At 34.3% G+C, this 19855-nt stretch overlaps 1 protein-coding gene across 1 annotated transcript in view; it reads right to left on the bottom strand.

Annotated features, from left to right (window-relative positions):
* ZSWIM5 (zinc finger SWIM-type containing 5) overlaps positions 1-19855 on the bottom strand; it is a 139019-nt gene that overhangs the window by 97307 nt on the left and 21857 nt on the right. The gene's annotated exons all lie outside the window — the stretch shown is intronic.

The following is a 19855-nucleotide window of genomic DNA, read 5'->3' as shown; positions in this document are numbered from 1 at the left end:
TTTCAAATAAAGAGTTAAAATAGCATTTATTTGTGTTTACTTTCTAACAGTTCCACCCTAATAGTATGTAATAGGTACTGCTGTTATTCTCATTTTAGAGCAACATACCCAAGGTCACACAGAAAAGTGTTGGTATTATCCATCAATTTGGTCTCTCCATCTATCAAAAAAATTTGATACAGACCCACAATCTTCCATTCTTCTAGAATGAGAGCCATTATGCTGTTTGTCTTCAGTATCCATGTGAATAAGCGGACTGAAAACTTTCCTCTTAAATTTCTTTAATTTTCACATATCCAGTGGTCTTATCCTACACTTCATTTCAGCTTCACACGCCTGCGCCCATGCTTCAGATCTTACCATCACCCCAAACTACTTCACCTCTGAAATCACTGAGTCATATATCCCTTTTTCTTTTAACTCCTCTCTTTCTTGAGTGTTCACTCAATTATCCCATTATAGTTATTCTTACACCTTACTTGAATTTCCAGTCCATTAACTAGTCCACTAATTTTCTCTACCTATTCTTCACTCCTCTCCTGGGTGCCTGGAACATAGTAAGCACTCAATAAAGAAAGATAAATGAAATTATCATTATCATCCAGCCTAGATTCCTTGGTCCATTATTTCAATAATTCTTTTGTCAATATCCTAAAACCTGGACTCAGCTATCTTTATCTGACAACTACCTCGCAAAACCTTAATCCTAGAACTACTTACCTTCTCCATACCTGCACCCAGACTGACAGGCATTGTTGATTAAAAATCACACAATCAGGTTGATTAGTGCTATTGAAAGTTCAGGTTCACCGATTCTTTTTTTTTCCCTCTTTTTTTTTTTTTTAACATTTTTTATTGATTTATAATCATTTTACAATGTTGTGTCAAATTCCAGTGTAGAGCACAATTTTTCAGTTATACATGAACATATATATATTCATTGTCACATTTTTTTCTCTGTGAGCTACCATAAGATCTTGTGTATATTTCCCTGTGCTATACAGTATAATCTTGTTTATCTATTCTACGATTTTGAAATCCCGTCTATCCCTTCCCACCCTCCACCCCCTTGGCAAGTTTGTATTCTATGTCTCTGAGTCTATTTCTGTTTTGTATTTGTGCTTTGTTTGTTTTTTGTTTTTTGGTTTTTTTAGATTCCACATATGAGCGATCTCATATGGTATTTTTCTTTCTCTTTCTGGCTTACTTCACTTAGAATGACATTCTTCAGGAGCATCCATGTTGCTGCAATTGGCGTTACGTTGTCAGTTTTTGTGGCTGAGTAGTATCCATTGTATAAATATACCCCATCTTCTTTATCCAGTCATCTGTTGATGGACATTTAGGCTGCTTCCACGTCTTGGCTATTGTAAATAGTGCTGCTATGAACATTGGGGTGCAGGTGTCATTTTGAAGTAGGGTTCCTTCTGGATATACGCCCAGGAGCGGGATTCCTGGGTCATACAGTAAGTCTATTCCTAAGGTTCACTGATTCTATTTGGGCCCACAACATTGTCAGGCATTCTTATTAGGTTTTTTTCATCAAATCTCTTCTTCTTTCTTCAAAACTCTACTTGTTATCTACACTGGAATGTCTCATAGATATTCAAATTCAACATGTTGAAGGCTGAACCTTCCAACACTGCCCTCAACCATCCAAATACTTTCCCTCCCTTCTCCAGCCCCCTTACCTTGGTATTGGCACGACCATAAGACCAGAAACCTGGTAGTCATCCTGTCTCCTATTATTGCCTTACTAGCGATCCTCCCAATATCTAATCAATTATCAAATCATGTTAATTACTTTCCATACATGTCTAGAATCCAACTACTTTTTTCATGGGTTCCACTAGCCCAGATAAACATTATTTTCTAACAGCTTATAGTTTTTTTAAAAACCACTCTCCCTGCCTCTACTCTTATCCTAATTCTAATTCTTTCTCCAAACAGCAGTTAGCTTTCTAATTAGCTTAAGACTTTCACAAGGTCCTCTTTGTTCTGACCCTAGCCAAACTCTTCAATTTTACTAAATTTCTTTCAGTCTCAAACATGTCACTCTCTCACCTCTAGGACTTTGTATACACTATTCTCTCTACTTGACATACTTTACTTATACCTCTTAATCTGGCTAAGTCTTATTCAAACTTCAGGTCTCAAACATCATTTACTCTAGGTTCTATCTTATTTCCCAGAATAGTTAAGAGCCTGCTGTCATTTGTTCCCTATCCTGTACTGTTCCTGCCTTCAATGAATTTATAATAGAATGTAAACAAACACATAAGAAAGGAGTCTATTTTTTTCTACCCAGGTGACATCTGAATAGTTTTAAAGGATGGTGAGAGGTCTGGCATAATGATGAGGATACTACCTCTCTCCTCCCCCCAAAACACACACACAGGAAGGGAAAGATGTGAAAGAATGGCGTCCAAACATACATATGAGCATCTGTATCTGCAAGGCATGAGGAACGCTTGAAGGAGGGAGGTCAGGGACAAGTAAATCTGTATTATAGTTGCATCAGGTACAAAAGTGTGAGGGAGAGTATTCAGTATTTCCCAAAGGTGGCCTACAGAGCATCTGCTTCAGAATCACCAGGCATTTGTTAAAATATGCTGATCTCTAGGCCTTATATCAGATTTAATCAATCAGAATTTCTAGAGTTGGGAGCCCAGTAATATAAAATTTGGGGCAACAACCCAAAAGACCTTACACACATCAAAGTTTAAGAATTGTAGGTGATCATTTTTTATAGAGAGAAACTAATCTTTGTCCTAAAAAGTATCACTTAAGTAGTTTAATTTTTTATGTAAATACAAAGAAAGATTTGTTTAGTGATAGGAGTTTAGCAAATTATCTTAAGACTCAATAATAGATACCACACTCTAGTTCCCTTCATCCCTGGTTACCAGGGAGGATTAATTGGCTTAAACAAATCAAGACTTTCTGGGAAGGACTCAATATGAAGCCTTTTGCATTTGGATGGTAGGGGGAAAAATTGCTTATCTCATGAGGGATTCTCATAAAAAGACACTGATTATGGGCTCTGCACTGAGAGGATACTCAAACTCAGCTAAGCATAAATTCTTTTGACAGCAGGGCCTCATAAAAGAATGGCTTGTGTTGTATGCCTGAAAGGATTGGGAACTAAAAGTGTATAAAGAGGGATACTCTAGGTCAACTGGAGCACTGAGAGGGTAAATTTGTTCATGGGCTCACTGTCATTTGAAAGGACCTTACACTAGTTTTTGCCAAAAGCTTCTGTCAGTGAAATTTTGCTGTTTGTGTACCAGCAGTACCATACTATGGAAGTGAGAATTTGACCACCTAGTAACAAAGAACAACAGTAACCAAACTGACAGTCATCAAGATTCCTCCCTGCTCAGAAGCGGGAATCAGATACACTTCTGTTTAGAATGAACAAACCCTTTGAAGCTTTCAGACAATACAGGGGAAAGGGAAATGTCTGTATTTCAGACATTACATAGGAAATGATACTGATTTTCTGCTAAATATAGCATATAGGGACTTAGGTTGGCTTTAGATTAGAGAATAAGAGATAGACTGCATTCTCACTTTGAATTTTATGAAGGAGATCATACCAGTTGTATAATGTATGTAAAAGATTTAGCAGAGTCTGGATCACTGCAATTAATCAATAAATGGTAGTCATTGTGGCTGTTACTATTTTAGAAGTAAAGAAAAACAAAAGTGGTTATAAGGTCTGAACATTGAGGAGAATGATCACAAACAAGAAAATTAGGAGAAAGATCTGAGTTTGTGGGAAATAACTGGCTTTACACACACTTTGATTTTGAGGTAGAAGACAGGCATCCAAACAGAGATGTTCATTTGCTTAAGATACACCTCCTATCATTTCTGCTGGTTGAAATCTTGTCCTTCCTCTACCTCATTTTACCTTCCAGCTCCCTTTCTTCTCCAACACCCTTTGCAATTATCTTCCCCTTCTTCAATCCTTTAGTACATTTACATTTCTGCTATTACTCTTACTATATTCTATTTTATATCATAATTATTTTTCTACATTTATGTCTTATCAATTAGATTGTGAGTTCCTTGAGAACAGGGAGAGTTTAAAGCCAGGTAGATTTTTTTTTCCCCACAGAATCTTATCAGTGGCTGGCACTTTACAAATCTATCAGCAGCAATCAAGGGGAACACCCAGCACGCTATGTGCTCTAGATAAAACACCTTAACTTCCACATCCACATTCACAGGATGAATAGAAGGAACCCAGAACTCTGTGTGATCCCAGCAGTCTTGTATTCTGATCCTCCCATGGCACAAAACTCACAGCTTCAACTGCCTTGAGACCTTCAGGACTAATCTCATAATGCCCTTTATGCCCCACCACTCCAAGGAGTCCAGAGCTCCTACGTCATTGCTCAATGCCCAGATTCTAATCCCTATATGTCTCTACGGGCAATGAGACAAATTCTTCATATGCTTGGAACCACTTATTCCCCTTCCCTCCTTTACTTTTCGCCATAGCATTTACCACCGCCTGACTATTTAATTTAACCACCTGTCAGTGTCCTGACTTTTAAATATAAGTTCAGAAAATACAACTGCAGAGATTATTATTTTTGGTTTGTTTTGTTCAGTGCTGTAACTCCAGAACCTAGAATAGAACCTCATTCCTGGTAAGGCTCTATGGATATGTGCAGAATAAATAGATACACATTTTATTAATTTAGTCAACAAATATTTGAGTGCTTATAATACATCCCTAGGATACATCAGTGAATAAGAAAGGCATGGTCCCAATTTTCATGAAGCTTATAGTTTGGGGCGGGGGGAATGACATTAAACAAATATCATATGATTATGAGAAATACTCTGAAAGAAATTATAGGATATGTAAAAGAGAGAACTAGTCTAGTGGAATACGAAGGGGGATTCCAAGCTAGATCCCGAGTAAATACACTTAAGCAAAGACTAAAGAATAGGTAGAAATTATGTGAGCAAAGAAGAACAAAAGAAGATTCCAAACAAAAGGAGTGTGCCAAGACCCTAAAAAGGAACACAGATGTTTGTTTAGCAGCTTTATTGAGAAAAAATTGATGTGCAATAAACATGCATTTGAAATGTTAAATTTGACATAAGTTTTGACATACATGCATAAAGCCATCATCACAATTAAGATAATGAACATATCCATCTCCACCTTGGCACATAATCTGTATTTACTCAATTAATATTTATTGGTACCGAATCATGTGTCAGGCCCTGAGTATACATTTGTATATGAACCCTGCCCTTTTGGCACTTAAAGTTCAATAGGTGTCTAGTTCAAGGAAGCAAAAGAAAGCCAGTATAAACAATGCCTGGGAAGGTAGGCAGGGGCCATACTTGCAGGGCTTTGCAGACCATATTTTGATCGTTATACAAAGAGCAATGGGAAGCAAGCAGGCAAGGACTCAAGACATGCTGGAGTTGAACAGGAAGCCATCAGAATGTTTTAAGTAGGGCAGTGACATGATTACATCTGTCTTTTCAGAAAGATCACGCTGACAGAAGTGTGAAGAACAGGTAAGAGAAAGTCAAGAGTAGCTTCTGGAGGAACAAGTTAAGCAAGTGCAATAATCCTGGTAAGAGATGATGGTAGTTTAACCAAGGGTAGTGGTAGCAGAAAGGATAAGTTTTAGACTGATTCAAGAGATATTCAGGAAGCAGAAACATCAGAATTTAGTGGTGGATTAGATATGATGGGTAAGGAAAATGGAGAAGTCAAGAATGATTCTCAGTTTTCTGGCTGAATAATTAGTTGGATGTGATGTCATTATCAAGACAGGGGACTCTAGAGGAGAAGGACTTTGATAGAAAAGATGAGTTCAGTCCTGGACATAGTGAGTTTGATGATCTAAAGAGATATATAAGTGGAGATATTCATAAGGCAGCTAATTATACCAAGATTGGATAGAATAAAAACAGACTGCAAAAGTCACTAAGAAAGGGCAACTCAGCAAGGAAAAATATTAAAGGCATCCAAACTGGAAGAGAAGAAATAAAACTGCTATCTCTATTCACAGACAGCATGATCTTACATATAGAAAATCCTAAGGAATCTACATGAAATCTATCAGAGATAAATAAACATGTTCAGCAAGGTTCCGAGATCAATATACAAAAGTCAGTTGTACTTAATATGCACTTTTAATGAACAATGAAATTTTAAAAAGCAATCAGAGATATAGAACCTTACCATTACCCCAGAAAGTTTTCTCATGCCCCTTACCAGTCAATTCTCTCCGGAGGCAACCACTGTACTGGTTTTTTTTTTTTAATGATTTATTGATTTTACCTATTCTACAACTTCCTATAATGAAATCAAACAACATGCACTCTTTGGAGTTTCTTGTTTCACATAGCATGGTATTTTTGAAATGTATTCATGCTGTTGCATGTATCAGTAGTTTACTCCTTTTTATTGCTAAATGAATGTAACAGTTTATTTAGCCATTCTTCTGTTCATGTACAACTAGTCTGTTTCTAGTTTGGGACTATTATGACTAAAGCTGCTATGAACATTCTTGTACACAGTTTTTTGTTGACATTGTTGAAATATGCTTTCATTTATCTTGAGTAAATACTTGAGTAGAATTTCTGGATCATAGGAAATATGTATGTGTAGACTGTTTTCCAAAGTGGTTATACCATTTCATATTCCCAACAATATCATATAAGACTTCTGATAGTTCCACGTCCTTGCCAACATTTGGCTTTAAAATTTTAGCCATTCTGGTAGTAATGTAGTAATACTATCTCATTGTGGGTTTAACTTACATTTCCCTGATGACTAATAATGTTGAGTGCTTTTGAATATGTTTATTAGCCATCTGTACAGCATAATTTTTTGTGATATGTTTGATTACATCTTTTGCCCATATTATATTGGGTTGCTTCTCTTGTTATTATTGAGTTGCAAGAGTTTTTTATATATCTTAGATACCAATCTTTAGTCAAACGTATGTTTGGCAAGTATGATTCCAATTGACAAATATTTATTGACTGAATTGCTTAGTTTTTTTTTTTTTACACCTTTATTATGGTATGGTTCCTGTACAGTAAACTACACCTATTTCAGATGTACAATTTGATGAATTTTGATAGATGTACACACCAGTGAAATAACCAACACAATCAAGATAGGTAGCATTTCCATCACTCCCCAAGAGGGGTAAATTTTAAATTCCCAATTCCCAATTTATCCCTTCCCACCTCCTTTACCCACTGGTAACCATAAGTTCGTTCTCTATGTGTGTGAAACTGTTTCTGTTTTGTATAAAGATCATTTATGCCCTTTTTTTTTAGATTCCACATAAAAGCATTATCATATAGTATTTTTCTTTCTCTTCCTGACTTCACTTAGAATGACAATCTACAGGTCCATCCATGTTGCTGCAGATGGCATTATTTTATTCTTTTTTATGGCTAAGTAGTATTCTATTTTATATATATATATATATATATATATATATACACACCATATCTTCTTTATCCAGCCATCTGTAGATGGACATTTGGGTTGTTTTCATGTCTTAGCTATTGTAAACAGTGCTGCTGTGTCTTTTTGAATTCTATATTGCTTCGGACATAAGCCCAGGAGTGGGATTGCTGGATTATATGGTAACTTTATTTTTAGTCTTTTGAGGGATCTCCATACTGTCCTCCATAGTGGCTGCACCAGTGTACACTCCCACCAACAGTGTAGGAAAGGTCTTTTTTCTCCACACCTTCACCAGCATTTATTGTTTGTGGACTTTTTAATGATGGCCATTCTGACTTGTATAAAGTGATATTTTATTGTAGTTTCCATTTGCATTTCTCTAACAATTAGTGATGTTGAGCATCTTTTTATGTGTTTGGTGGCCATCTGGCTTACAGTTTTTGAGTAATGTTACAGAACTTCTCTCTTTGAAATCAAACAGATTTGGATTTAAATCCTGGATCTATCTATAATAGCTGTAGGAATTTGAGCAAGATACTTAACTTTGGGGCATTTTTCCCCATCCGTAAAACTGAGGTAACACTTACCTTTATAGGGTTATTGTGATGATTCAGACAATGGATTTTTGACATGTCTGGCATATAAAAGGTTAGTTCTGTTCTTTTCCGATTTTAGTTCTATGATAATATGGCAGTTGCTGCCTTAAATAACCGAACTACAATTCTTACACTATGAAACGCTATAAAAATTTGAACTTTCACAATGGTAAAAATCATTGCAATAGTGGAGACCACAAAAAATTACGGCTCCTGGGAAGTGAGTAATGTATTTTTCTTTTATTCTGGTTCAGTAACATATTCATAATAAGGCTGAACCTAAAAGTAGACAAATCAAATGAAATTCATCTGGAGGTGAAAATGAAAAGAAAAAGGTGAAAAATTCAAATTGTGTTATGCTAACAGTCATCTGTTACAACACATGGAAAATTTAAATGACATGCTATTGCAAATACAATTGTACGGAATCCTGTCTATACCAGAATTAGTTGTATTTCACCCCTTATAGAAATTCATATAAAAAATAGGCTTAACCCAAAATCATTTTTAGGGAATAACTTCAACATGTTAACATTTTGAGTATGAGTTATGATAATAACTTACTACAAATAAATTAGTGTAAGTTGTAGTAATTACTATAATTGTTATTATACAGTACAGAACTTCTTTATTATTTTCAGTTCCTATATTTATTTGTTACTATAAAAAATTTCAGGTTCTGTACCTGAATTCTGTCCCTTTAATTTACTATAGTCAATTTAGTTAACTCTTTTAAATCTCATTTCTTTCATTTGTAAAATGGAGACAATAATATTATCTATCTTATATCACTGCTATAAGGATTAAATGAGATAGGTTTATAAAGCCCTTAGCACAGAATAATTTTAGCATATAGAGAGTGATCAGTAAATATTAGTTATTTGTTACTGTTGTCACACTATGTTAGTCAAGTTTTTTTTTAAAGTTTCTGTGACTAGTCTGGGCTTCACATTTTCCAAATTGGAGGGGTAACTGAGATATGATTATGATTCATCTGTCAAACTAATTGGAAAACATTGACAGATTATATATTTTGCATTCCTCACATCTCAGCCTATGTGTCACTTTCTTGGAGAGACCTACTCTCCAAAACAGGTCCTTCATTTAAAATTTAACTTTTAATATGGAAATTTTGATAGATGTGCCCCACATAAACAAATGCTCTTTGGGAGGCCTCAGTAATTTTTAACAATGTAAAGGGGTCCTGAGACCAAAATGTTTGAGACTGATATAATGAATTGATTAGAAAATGTGTATCAGAATTCTCCTGATTTAAAGTATATTATGGTCTGTCAAATTTCTGAGTGATTTGTTTTCCCTTTTTTGGTTAGTTTAATTTGAGTAGAAATTAAGACCTGTACAAATTCACTTTTCCCTATTGTAGTTATACTTACTAGGTTACAAAAGCTAATTACAGTTTCAGGCTTAGGGTTTTTTTGTTTTGTTTTGTTTACTATGAGCTAGAATGGCATCAACTTAATGCAGTATGCATAGTCACCTTATGTCTACTGGAACTTACAATCAGTAATTAAAATTTTATGGTAATGTGATTACTAATAAACATAGCTTGCTTGCAAGACGTAAATCTTTGCAAACAGTAAATCCACAGTGATCCAAGAAAATGAAAATACTGGGAAGCAATGCACTGAAATGATCTCTTCAATTCTCCCACTCCTACTTCCAGCCCTATGCCACTGCCTTAAGCTAGCCACTCCCTCTTCTCTCACTTTTTCTATCTATTACAACAGCTATTCTATGTTCATTCTTTATTCTCAATAATCCAATCTCCACATTGAGGCAAGAATGATATACCTCAAAATCAAACCTGGCAATGTCACTACCCTTGTTATTAAAAAGCTTGTATGGCTTCCCAGTTATCTACAGCAGAGGCTATAAACTGATAGCCTATGTGTTAAGGGAAGAATAAAGGTGAAGGTTTTTCTTTTCCCTCACACATAGGTGCTTTGAAAATACAAAGATTTCACATAAAATATGGATATACAACTTCACTTTAAAAAATCTGAAAATTTGGCAACACTGGGTCCAAATTTCCACATAGCAAAACTCTACTGGAGCAGAGGAGAGGACACCTAGGTAAGACAGGGCATATGTTATTTGTCATTTCCAGTTTACCACCGTCCTTATCCAGTCCAATTCACTCAATTACTTTACCTGTCTGGCTCCCCATAAACAATTAAATTTGTGCTACCTGCTTTACAGGTGATAGCCCAAACTCCTTAGAAAGACAGATCCCTTGACAATCTGGGTTCAGGTTAAATTTCCACCTTTAATTCCCATCTCTCTTATGCTTTTCCTTCACACACATGTTATGCTCATCATTTCTCAGACACATCACATTTTTTTACACTTGCAAGGTGTTTATCTACTTCCTTCTTCTTGGAATGCCCTTCCCATATTCGTTTCCCCACCTCTCCAGCATGTGAAGAATTCTTCTACTCCTCCTTCAAAATATAATCTCATATAAATGACATAATGCATGTAGCACAGAGGCTGGCATATAGTAACCTCTCATTAAAAGTCCTTACAACAATTCTAAGAGGTAGGTATTATGACCCATATTAGAGACAAGGATGTTGTTGCTTAAAGAAGATAAGCAACTTAACCAAGACCAAGGAGCTAGTAAGTGACACAGTTGGATTGTGAACCCTAATCTAATCCCTCTAATTCTAAGGCCCACGCTATTATCACCAGGCTATACTGTCTCTTTTTATTTGACTCAAATGATGCAAAACTGCCAGATTAACTTTCCTAATGTATTTCACCCTGTCACTTTTCTAATTAGGTACCTCCAAGAGTTCCCTATTATTAACAAATTCAAATCATTCTATCCTTTACCCCTAACTGCCTATCACAGTTCAGCCTACAATACAAGTTTAATATATAGTCTCAACTAATTCAACTCATATTATTGAATGATGAATAAATAGATGAGAAAGCTTCTATTGTATTGATAATCTATATTAGATGGTAAGATCTTAATACTTTCTTTAGTATTTCCCACATCACCTATCTTAATGCATAGTATATACTGAATAAAAAACACTTATTAAAACCTGTAATATACATATAAGCACTATTAGCTTTTAATCTCCCCACAGATAACATTATGCTTCTAGGCCAAAGGAATATTAAAACTCAGCAATGTCTATGTGTGTGTATGTAAAATACTTTATTTCATTTTAAAGATGAAAGAACTAAAACATCTTAAAGGTTGCACATATTATATAAGCCCATTTATATAAAATTGTATGTATGTATCTCTGTGTTTATATACTGAGAAAGCTGTCTAGAAAGATGTTCAGATGACTTTTACTTTTTTGTCTGAACTTTTCATTTTGTTGTAACTAATTAGTATGTAATTTTTTAAAATAACAAAGCTACTTAAGCTACTGTAAGAAATAATTCTTTTTGAATCCTCAACAGAAAAGGGATTAATCAAACAATTAACTGTTATGTCATTTACTGAAAAATTCTGCCAAAAGAACAACTGTTCCATGCTGGGTTCCAGAATGGCCCATGTTCCTCCATATACATTTCTAATTCCCCAAAATCAAGCTTTCTAAAAAAACTAATAAAATGTCAAATACCCTCCTCCACTGTCTTTTTAAACAAGCTCTAGGACTATACCACAGCAACCGAGACTCAAAAAATTAATTTTAAATTGAAAAGTTCTATGGTATTTTTTTGTCCTCAGGTCAGAAAGTCAACTGTATCTGAATTGTCTACAATGGCATGTATCTGACAAAGATTAATTTAAAACAGATGTCTCTGAAACCAATCCATTGAACAGTTTTACATCCCATCAGCCATGTGAAAGCATCTCTTGCTGCAGCTCTGCTGACTATTACACTTTTTTCAGAAATAGTTCAGTCTATTTTTGTAAGATAGAAGGCCATATTATTATATTCTATAACCCTATAAGGATCACGAAAGTGCAAAAGTATAATTATAAAGAAATAAAGCACTGATTGAAGGGGCTTTATAAGAACGAACATTAACCAATACTACCAGGAAAAATGCTGAGGGGATACTGTATGGAAAATATCACCATAACCAATTTTTGTTAATTATGAATAATTCAACAAATATACTTTAAAAGAAATTTAACCAACTATCTAGCAAATAATTTTAGCAAAATTTTTGCACCACTAAAAGGAATTATAATTGTTTCCATAACACAAAAAAGTAAAAGATATTTGGGAGTTAAATAAGGCTATTCAAGTAACACTACCTTCTTCACTCACCTGCTGCTTCAAAGAGTTATAAATTTCATTATACGAATTTTTCAGCCTAAAATTTATTTCCAAAATCTGCCCAAATTTATAATATCCAAAATGCAGGGGAACATCTATTCATATTATAAAATACTTGTATGTGTGTATTCAGATGTAATATTCAAATTAAAGGAAAGATGATCCATTCAATTTGAAGCCAAAATGTAACCCAAATAGCTGTGAAAATGAACAAACAGGATTCTGTTTGGGGGCTACCCTATACTTTGTTTTAACTATATTTGTTGAGCAAATATTAATAGTTGTACTTTCCTCTCAGAAAAGTTAGTCAGTCCAAAAAAGGAGATAACATGCCAACTTCAGTTGTAATAAACAGCAAATATGTTGGTTAAAAGCAACATTATAATAACTGAAGGACCCAGTACCAAATTAGTATTACAAATATATTCTTAGGGTAGTGAGCTTAAATGAACAAAATATGTTCTTTAAAAAATTAAATATTTTACTATGTAGAACACTGGGGAAAAAAGCTAATTTACAGTTCTGTAGCAAATTTACGACATGTGATCTTAGACAAGTCACTACTAACATCAGTGCAGAACTTTATACTTCAGCAAGCACTTCAGATACATTACTTCCTGCAGCTGAACTAGGGGAAAATAGCCTCCCATAAAATGAGCTACAAAAATTGCTGCCCACCTTCTCCCACAGCATGCCCTTAAAATCTTCCCAGAACCTCCATGAGCACAGGGTTTAGAGCAGTTAGCAAATGAACCACATACCTAGATTACAATCATAAAGGAAACCATTCTCAAAATGAGTTTTATAAACCATTCATCAGTAAAAACTTCTAAATGTTCTACCTTTTTTCTTCCTTCTACTGCTTTTCCAACAAATTCCATAATATAATGAAAACTGAAAATATCTAAATTGCTACTGGTAAATCATAAAGGCAATTAAAAATACGGTGAATAAAATCAACAATATATTCCCCATTTATGAAGTTACCTGTTTTGTTTTTCTATCTATTACTGCAAAATGAATTATTTCCTTGGTTTAAATTACAACCATCGCTAATTTAAACCATTATATATTACTGGAGAAAAAGCTAATCTTATAAGAATACATAATAGGTTCATGATATATTAATTTAATATACTAGGCTCAACAATAATTATTGTTCTAGTACAGCACTAGCTAGATAGCTTTTTTTAAGTCTATGTATTAAAGATGTGAGATAATGTAGAAGGCAAGAATGGGTGTTATTAAAAGCAATAAAGATTTCTCATAGTCTACATACAAAACCTATGTCTTGAATTTTCTTACTTATGGACAGGAAAGGAAAAATAATTTTAGTATATAATGTCTTCATTTAACTGATTTGATTGCCCTTCTTTTCGACTTAAGTTGTCCATTTTATTTTTCACTATGCGTAACTGAATCTAGAATAGTGATTAAGATTTTGGACACAGGTACCAGATTGCCTGGGTTCTAAACTCAGCGCTGTTACTTAACTAGTTATGTGAACTTGGACAAATTTCTTGGGTAGGTATCATTTCTTCATCTGTAAAACTGGAATAATAAAAGCACATACCTCAAAAGACTGTTGTAAGAATTAAATAAGTTAAAACATGTTGAATATTTAGCACAGTGCTGGCACACAGTAAATGCTCACTATATACATATCAGCTATTAATATTACTGTCATTGCCATTGTTATACAAAATAAGTGAGATTATATTAAACACCAATATTTACAAAGCTTTAAAAATTAGAAGACTGTAAGTTTATAGAACCAAGAAAGACATATTTTTATTTCAAAACTTTAGCTTGTCATTTGAATAATAACCAAGTATCATTTAAAATAAATGATGAATTATGTTTGTACTATTGATAATTTAACCTTTAAATGAACCTGAAATAAAATTAAAATATTAAAATGATTCTTATTCAAGTAACTTTGGAGATTTGAAATGTAAGCTAAGAAACGAAAAATATTCTTAAACGGCTCAAAGTAGGTAAGTACTAGGGAACTGTCACTGTTAAATAAAGTTTGTACAAGACTAAATATCATATTTATTCCTTGTTATTTTGAAATAATTCCAAACTTGCAAAACAGTTACAATGACAATTCAAATAATTTTTTGGATGGGGAAATATTTTCTAATTTTTTCCCAACTTTATTGAAGTATAATTGACAAATAAAAATTATGTATATTTAGACAACCTGATGATTTAATACACACATACATTGTGAAATGCTCACCACAATCTAGCTAATTAACGTTTCTATCACCTTGCATAGTACTATCTGTGCGCACACACGTGTGTGTATATGTGCGTGTGCATATGTATGGTAAGAACACTTAAGGTCTAACTGTCTTAGCAAATTTAATAATGGTTTACTAATGGTTAATAATAGAGTATTATTAACCATAATCACTATGCTGTATATTAGGTCCCTAAAACTTACTCATTCTGTAACTGAAAGTTTGTATCCCTTAATCAACATCTCCGTGTTCCCTCATTCCCTAGACTCTGGTTCTATGAGTCTGACTTTTTTAGACTCCCAAATAATCCATGGGGCCATCTGAGAGTAAGTTGCTGGGCTCTAACACTCCCTTTAGACTTGGTGCTGCTAGTTTCCCTACTTTCCTGTCTCACTTCCTTTTCTCTCTTGCTTCTTGAAGGTCTGGACTGAATTTTTCAGGAAAGGGAGGCAGAAGAGAGAGATGATTAAAGTTTCAGGGACTAGAGAGAAGAAGAAAGAGGAAGAGCAAATATCATTTTATGATATCTTACAATCAGCTATTTTGCTATTCTACAATTCCTTATGTTCCCCCAAACTATCCTGAAAATAGAAAATAAAGAGTACAGAAAAATAATAGGAAAGAAAAAGGAATATGATACTGGATAAGAAAAAAACCATTTTTTTAAATGTATTAAATCTTTGTTCTTACTTTACTTTATGCTTCCAGACATTAAGAGTTGTCATAGACTATAACAAAGCTATGGACTATGGCTAACCTCTTTTTCTCATTTTATAATCGAAAAAACCATATCATGCACCTAGGGATTTTAAGGTACTTAAGTTTGGAGGCTATGTAGAACAGCAACAGCAAAAGGAAACTCCTATAATCCTATAATCCCTACAACCCAGACTGTAAAATCAATAATGTTTAAAGTTCAAGAGGGATATGCAAAATATACCTTGAATAGCAAAACACTTCCCAGTTCTGAACTAGTTAAATGAGAAATAGGAGCCAGAGGCTATTCTCCTGGACCTTTCTATAAGGCAATTTAGGGAGACTGAGCAATCAGTTGCCACTGGATGCTAAATGGTAACCAGCTCTTTAACACACCTTTATATTACCTCTCCCTCATTTCCTATCTCACTTCCTTTTCTTTCACTCTCGCTTCCCTAGGACTGCATTCCCTAACAGCACAATTTAATAGCACATTAAAAATCCTTTCCAAGTTCAATGAAAAGCAGGAAATCTCCCTTAGTCCAATGCATTCTATGGCACAAACAACCCTGAGTTTTGTGACTTGCAAAAATAAGGATGACAGGTTCCAGACTGGAAAGGAAAAAGAAAAACTATTTCTATTGACAGAACTAACAAATGAGTTCAACAAGGTTAGAGGTATAAGATCAATATACAAAAATCAATTGTATTTAAATACACTAGCAATGAACAATCTGGAAATGAAATTAAGAAAAGAATTCCATTTATGATAGGATGAAAGTGAATAAAATACTTAGGAGTAAATTCAACTAAGCAAGTATAGAATCTGTACTTAGAAAACTAAAAAACACTGTTGAAAGAAATTAAAGAGGACCAAAATAAACAGGAAAGTATCCCAAGATATTGTTAAAATGGTATGGTAGACCGAATAATGCCCCCCAAATAAGCTACATCCTGATTCCCCAAACTTAGCAAAAGAGACTTTGTAGATGTGATTAAATTAAGGTTCTGGAGATGTAGAGATTGTCTGGATTATCTGAATGGGCCCAATGTAACCACAAGGTCCTTATAAGAGGGAGGCAAGAGGCTTAAAGCCAGAGATTGGAAATGTGACAACGAAAGTAGAGGTTGGAGTGACATGACAGGTCATGAAAATGGAGGAGGGAGCCAGGAGCCACAAAATATAGGTGTGGTTTCTGGAAGATGGAAAAAGGCATGGAAAGAGAGTTTCCCCTGGAGCCTCCAAATGGAACAAAGCTCTGCTGACAATTTGATTTTTGCACAGAGAGACCGATCTCAGAGTTTTGACTTCCAAAACTGTAAGACATTAAATACGTTTGGTTTTAAGCCGCAGAATGTGTGGTTCTTGTTACAGTAGCAACAGAAAACTAACACAAATGGCGATACTGATTTGTACGAATTAATCTACAGATTCAATTCAATCCCTATCAAAATCCCAGCTGGCTTTTTTGCAAAAGTGGACAAGCTGATTCAAAAATTCATACAGAAACTCAAGGGAACCAAATAGCCAAAACCATCTTGAAAAAGAATAACAAGAATAATCAAAACAATATGGTACTGGTACTGGCATTAAAACAGACATATAGGCCAATGGAACTGAATCAAAAGCCCAGAAATAAACCCATGGTCAACTAATATTTAACAAGGGAGCCAAGAATACTCAATGGGAAAAGGACAGTTTCCTCAATAAATTGTATTGGGAAAACTGGATATCCACACACAAAAGAAAAACTGGGATCCCCACCTTAACACTACTCACAAAAATTAACTCAAGATGGATTAAGTTTAAGACCTAAACTATAAAACTCCTAAAAGAAAATACAAGGGAAAAACTCCTTGATCTGGGTCTTGGCAATAATTTTTTGAATATGACACCAAAAGCACAAGCAACAAAAGCAAAAATAAACAAGGAGGACTATATCAAACCAAAAAAACCAAAAAACCAAAAAAACAAAAAAAAACCCTTCTGTACAGCAGAAGAAATAATCAACAAATTGAAAAGGCAACCTATGGAATGGGAGAAAAAATTTGCAAACCCTATATTGGATAAGAGGTCAATATCCAAAATGTGTAAGGAACTCATACAACCCAATGGCAAAAATATAAACAATCCAATTTAAAAAATGCATGGAGGACTTGAATAAACATTTTTCCAAAGAAGACATACAAATGGCCAACAAGTACATGAAAAGGTGTTCAACATCATCAGGGAAATGCAAATCAAAACAACGAGATATCACCTCCTACCTATCAGAATGGCTACTATCAAAATATAAGAGATAATAAGTGCTCTCCAGGATGTGGAGAATGGGGAACTCTGGTGCATTGTTCGTAGGAATGTAAATTGGTACAGCCACTATAGGAAAACAGTATGGAAGTTCCTCAAAAAAAATGAACTGCCACATGACCCAGCAATTCCAATTCTCGATATATATTCAAAGGAGTGAAATCACTATCTCAAAGAGGTATCAGCACTCCCATGTTCATGGCAGCATTATTTATAATGCCAAAACATGGAAACAACCTAAGTGTCCATCAAGGGATGAATGGATAAAGAAAATGTGGGGTGTGTGTGTGTGTGCGCGTACATATATATATATAATGAAATATTATTCAGTTATATAAAAGAAGGAAATCCTGCCATCTGTGATCACATGGATGGACCTTGAGGGCATTATGCTAAGTGAAATAAGTCAGAGAGAAAAAGACAAATACTGTGTGATTTCACTTATATATGGTCTCTAAAAACATCAGACTCATAGAAGCAGAGAATAGAATGATGGTTGCCAAAGGCTGAGTGGTGGAAGAAAAGGAGATATGTTAGCCAAACTTTTAATTATAAGATGAATAAGTTCCAAGAATCTAATGTACAGTATGATGACTATAGTCAGTAATACTGTACTATATACTTGAAAGTTGCTATGAAAGTAGGGCTTTAAGGTTCTCACCACTATCACAACAAAATCATAATTATGTGTGGTGAAGGATGTGTTAATTATGTGGGGAAAAAAAAGCTTCACAATACAGATGTGTATCAAATCATCACACTGTATACCCTACACTTAAATATATGTATACATCAATTATCTCCATAAAACTGGAAAAGGAAAAAGAAATAAAATGACAAAGTTCAAAACTCATACTTTCCAATTTCAAAGCTTACTAGAGAGCAACAGAAATCAGGAGGGTGTGGTACTGACATAAGGACAGACATACAGATCAATGGAACAGAATTGAGAGTCCAGAAATAAGTATAATTAATTTTCAACAAGAATGCCAAGACCATTCAATGAGGGAAGAACAGTCGTTTATAAAAATAATGCTGTGACAACTAAATAGCCACATGCACAAGAATAAGGTTGGAGACCTTTCTGTCACTATACACAAAAATCAACTCAAAACTGAATATAGAAATAAGTAGAAGGGCTAAAACTATAAAACTCATAGAAGAAACATAGGAGTAAATCTCCATGTTCCTGTGCTAGCAATGATTTCTTAGAAATGTTATAAAAAAGAAAAAGCAACAAAGGAAAGATAAACTGTACCTCATCAAAATTAAAAACTTTTGTGCTTCCAAGGATATACCGACAAAGTGAAAATACAACCTACAAAGTGGAAGAGTAGGTTTGCAAATCATATATCTGATAAAAGACTACTATCTAGAATAAATAACTCTTTTACAACTCGATAAAAAGACAACCCAATTTAAAAATGGGCAAAGGATCTGAACAGTTATTTCTCCAAAGAAGATATGCAAATGACCAACAAGCACAAGAAAAGATGCTCAACACCATTAGGCATCAGAGAAATGCAAATCAGAATCAACCACAATGAGATACTGCTTCACTCCCACCAGGATGGCAATAATAAAAAAAGGTAAGTGCTGACAAGGATGTATAGAAATTGAACATTGCTGGTGGGATTATAAATGGTATAGCCACTTTGGAAAATACTTTGGCAGTTACTCAAAAAGTTAAACACAGTTATCATATGACCCAACAATTTTATTCCCAAAAGAAATGAAAATGCATGTCCACACAAAAGTCTGTACATGAATGCTCATGACAGCATTATTTGTAACCAAGAGCGAAACAACTCAAAAGTCCGACAACTAACAAACGAATAAACAAAATGTAGTATATTCATACAAAGGAATATTATTCAGCCACAACAAAGAATGGAGTACTGATGCATGCTACATCACAGATGAACCTTGAAAACATTATGCTAAGTGAAAGAAGCCAGTCACAAAAGATAAGATAAGATTCCATTTATTTGAAATGTCCAGAATAGGTATAGAGACAGAAATCAGTGGTTGCTTAGGGATAGAGGGGATGGTAGGATTGGGGAGTGATATTAAAGGGTACAGTGTTTCTTTTGAGATGATAAAAATGTTCTAAAATTGACTATGGTGATAGCTGCCCATATCTGTGAATACACTAAAAACCATTTAATTGTACACTTTCAATGGGTGAGTTGTGTGGTATGTAAATCATATCTTACTAAAAATGTTAAGAAAAAGCAAGCAAGCAAGCCAGCCAGCCTAAGAGA

Source organism: Camelus bactrianus, chromosome 13 (genome assembly GCF_048773025.1).
Source record: "Camelus bactrianus isolate YW-2024 breed Bactrian camel chromosome 13, ASM4877302v1, whole genome shotgun sequence".
In the NCBI taxonomy this organism is placed as follows: Eukaryota; Metazoa; Chordata; class Mammalia; order Artiodactyla; family Camelidae; genus Camelus; species Camelus bactrianus.
Note: the sequence above shows the minus strand (reverse complement) of the source record. Positions and strands in the feature narration are given on the sequence as shown.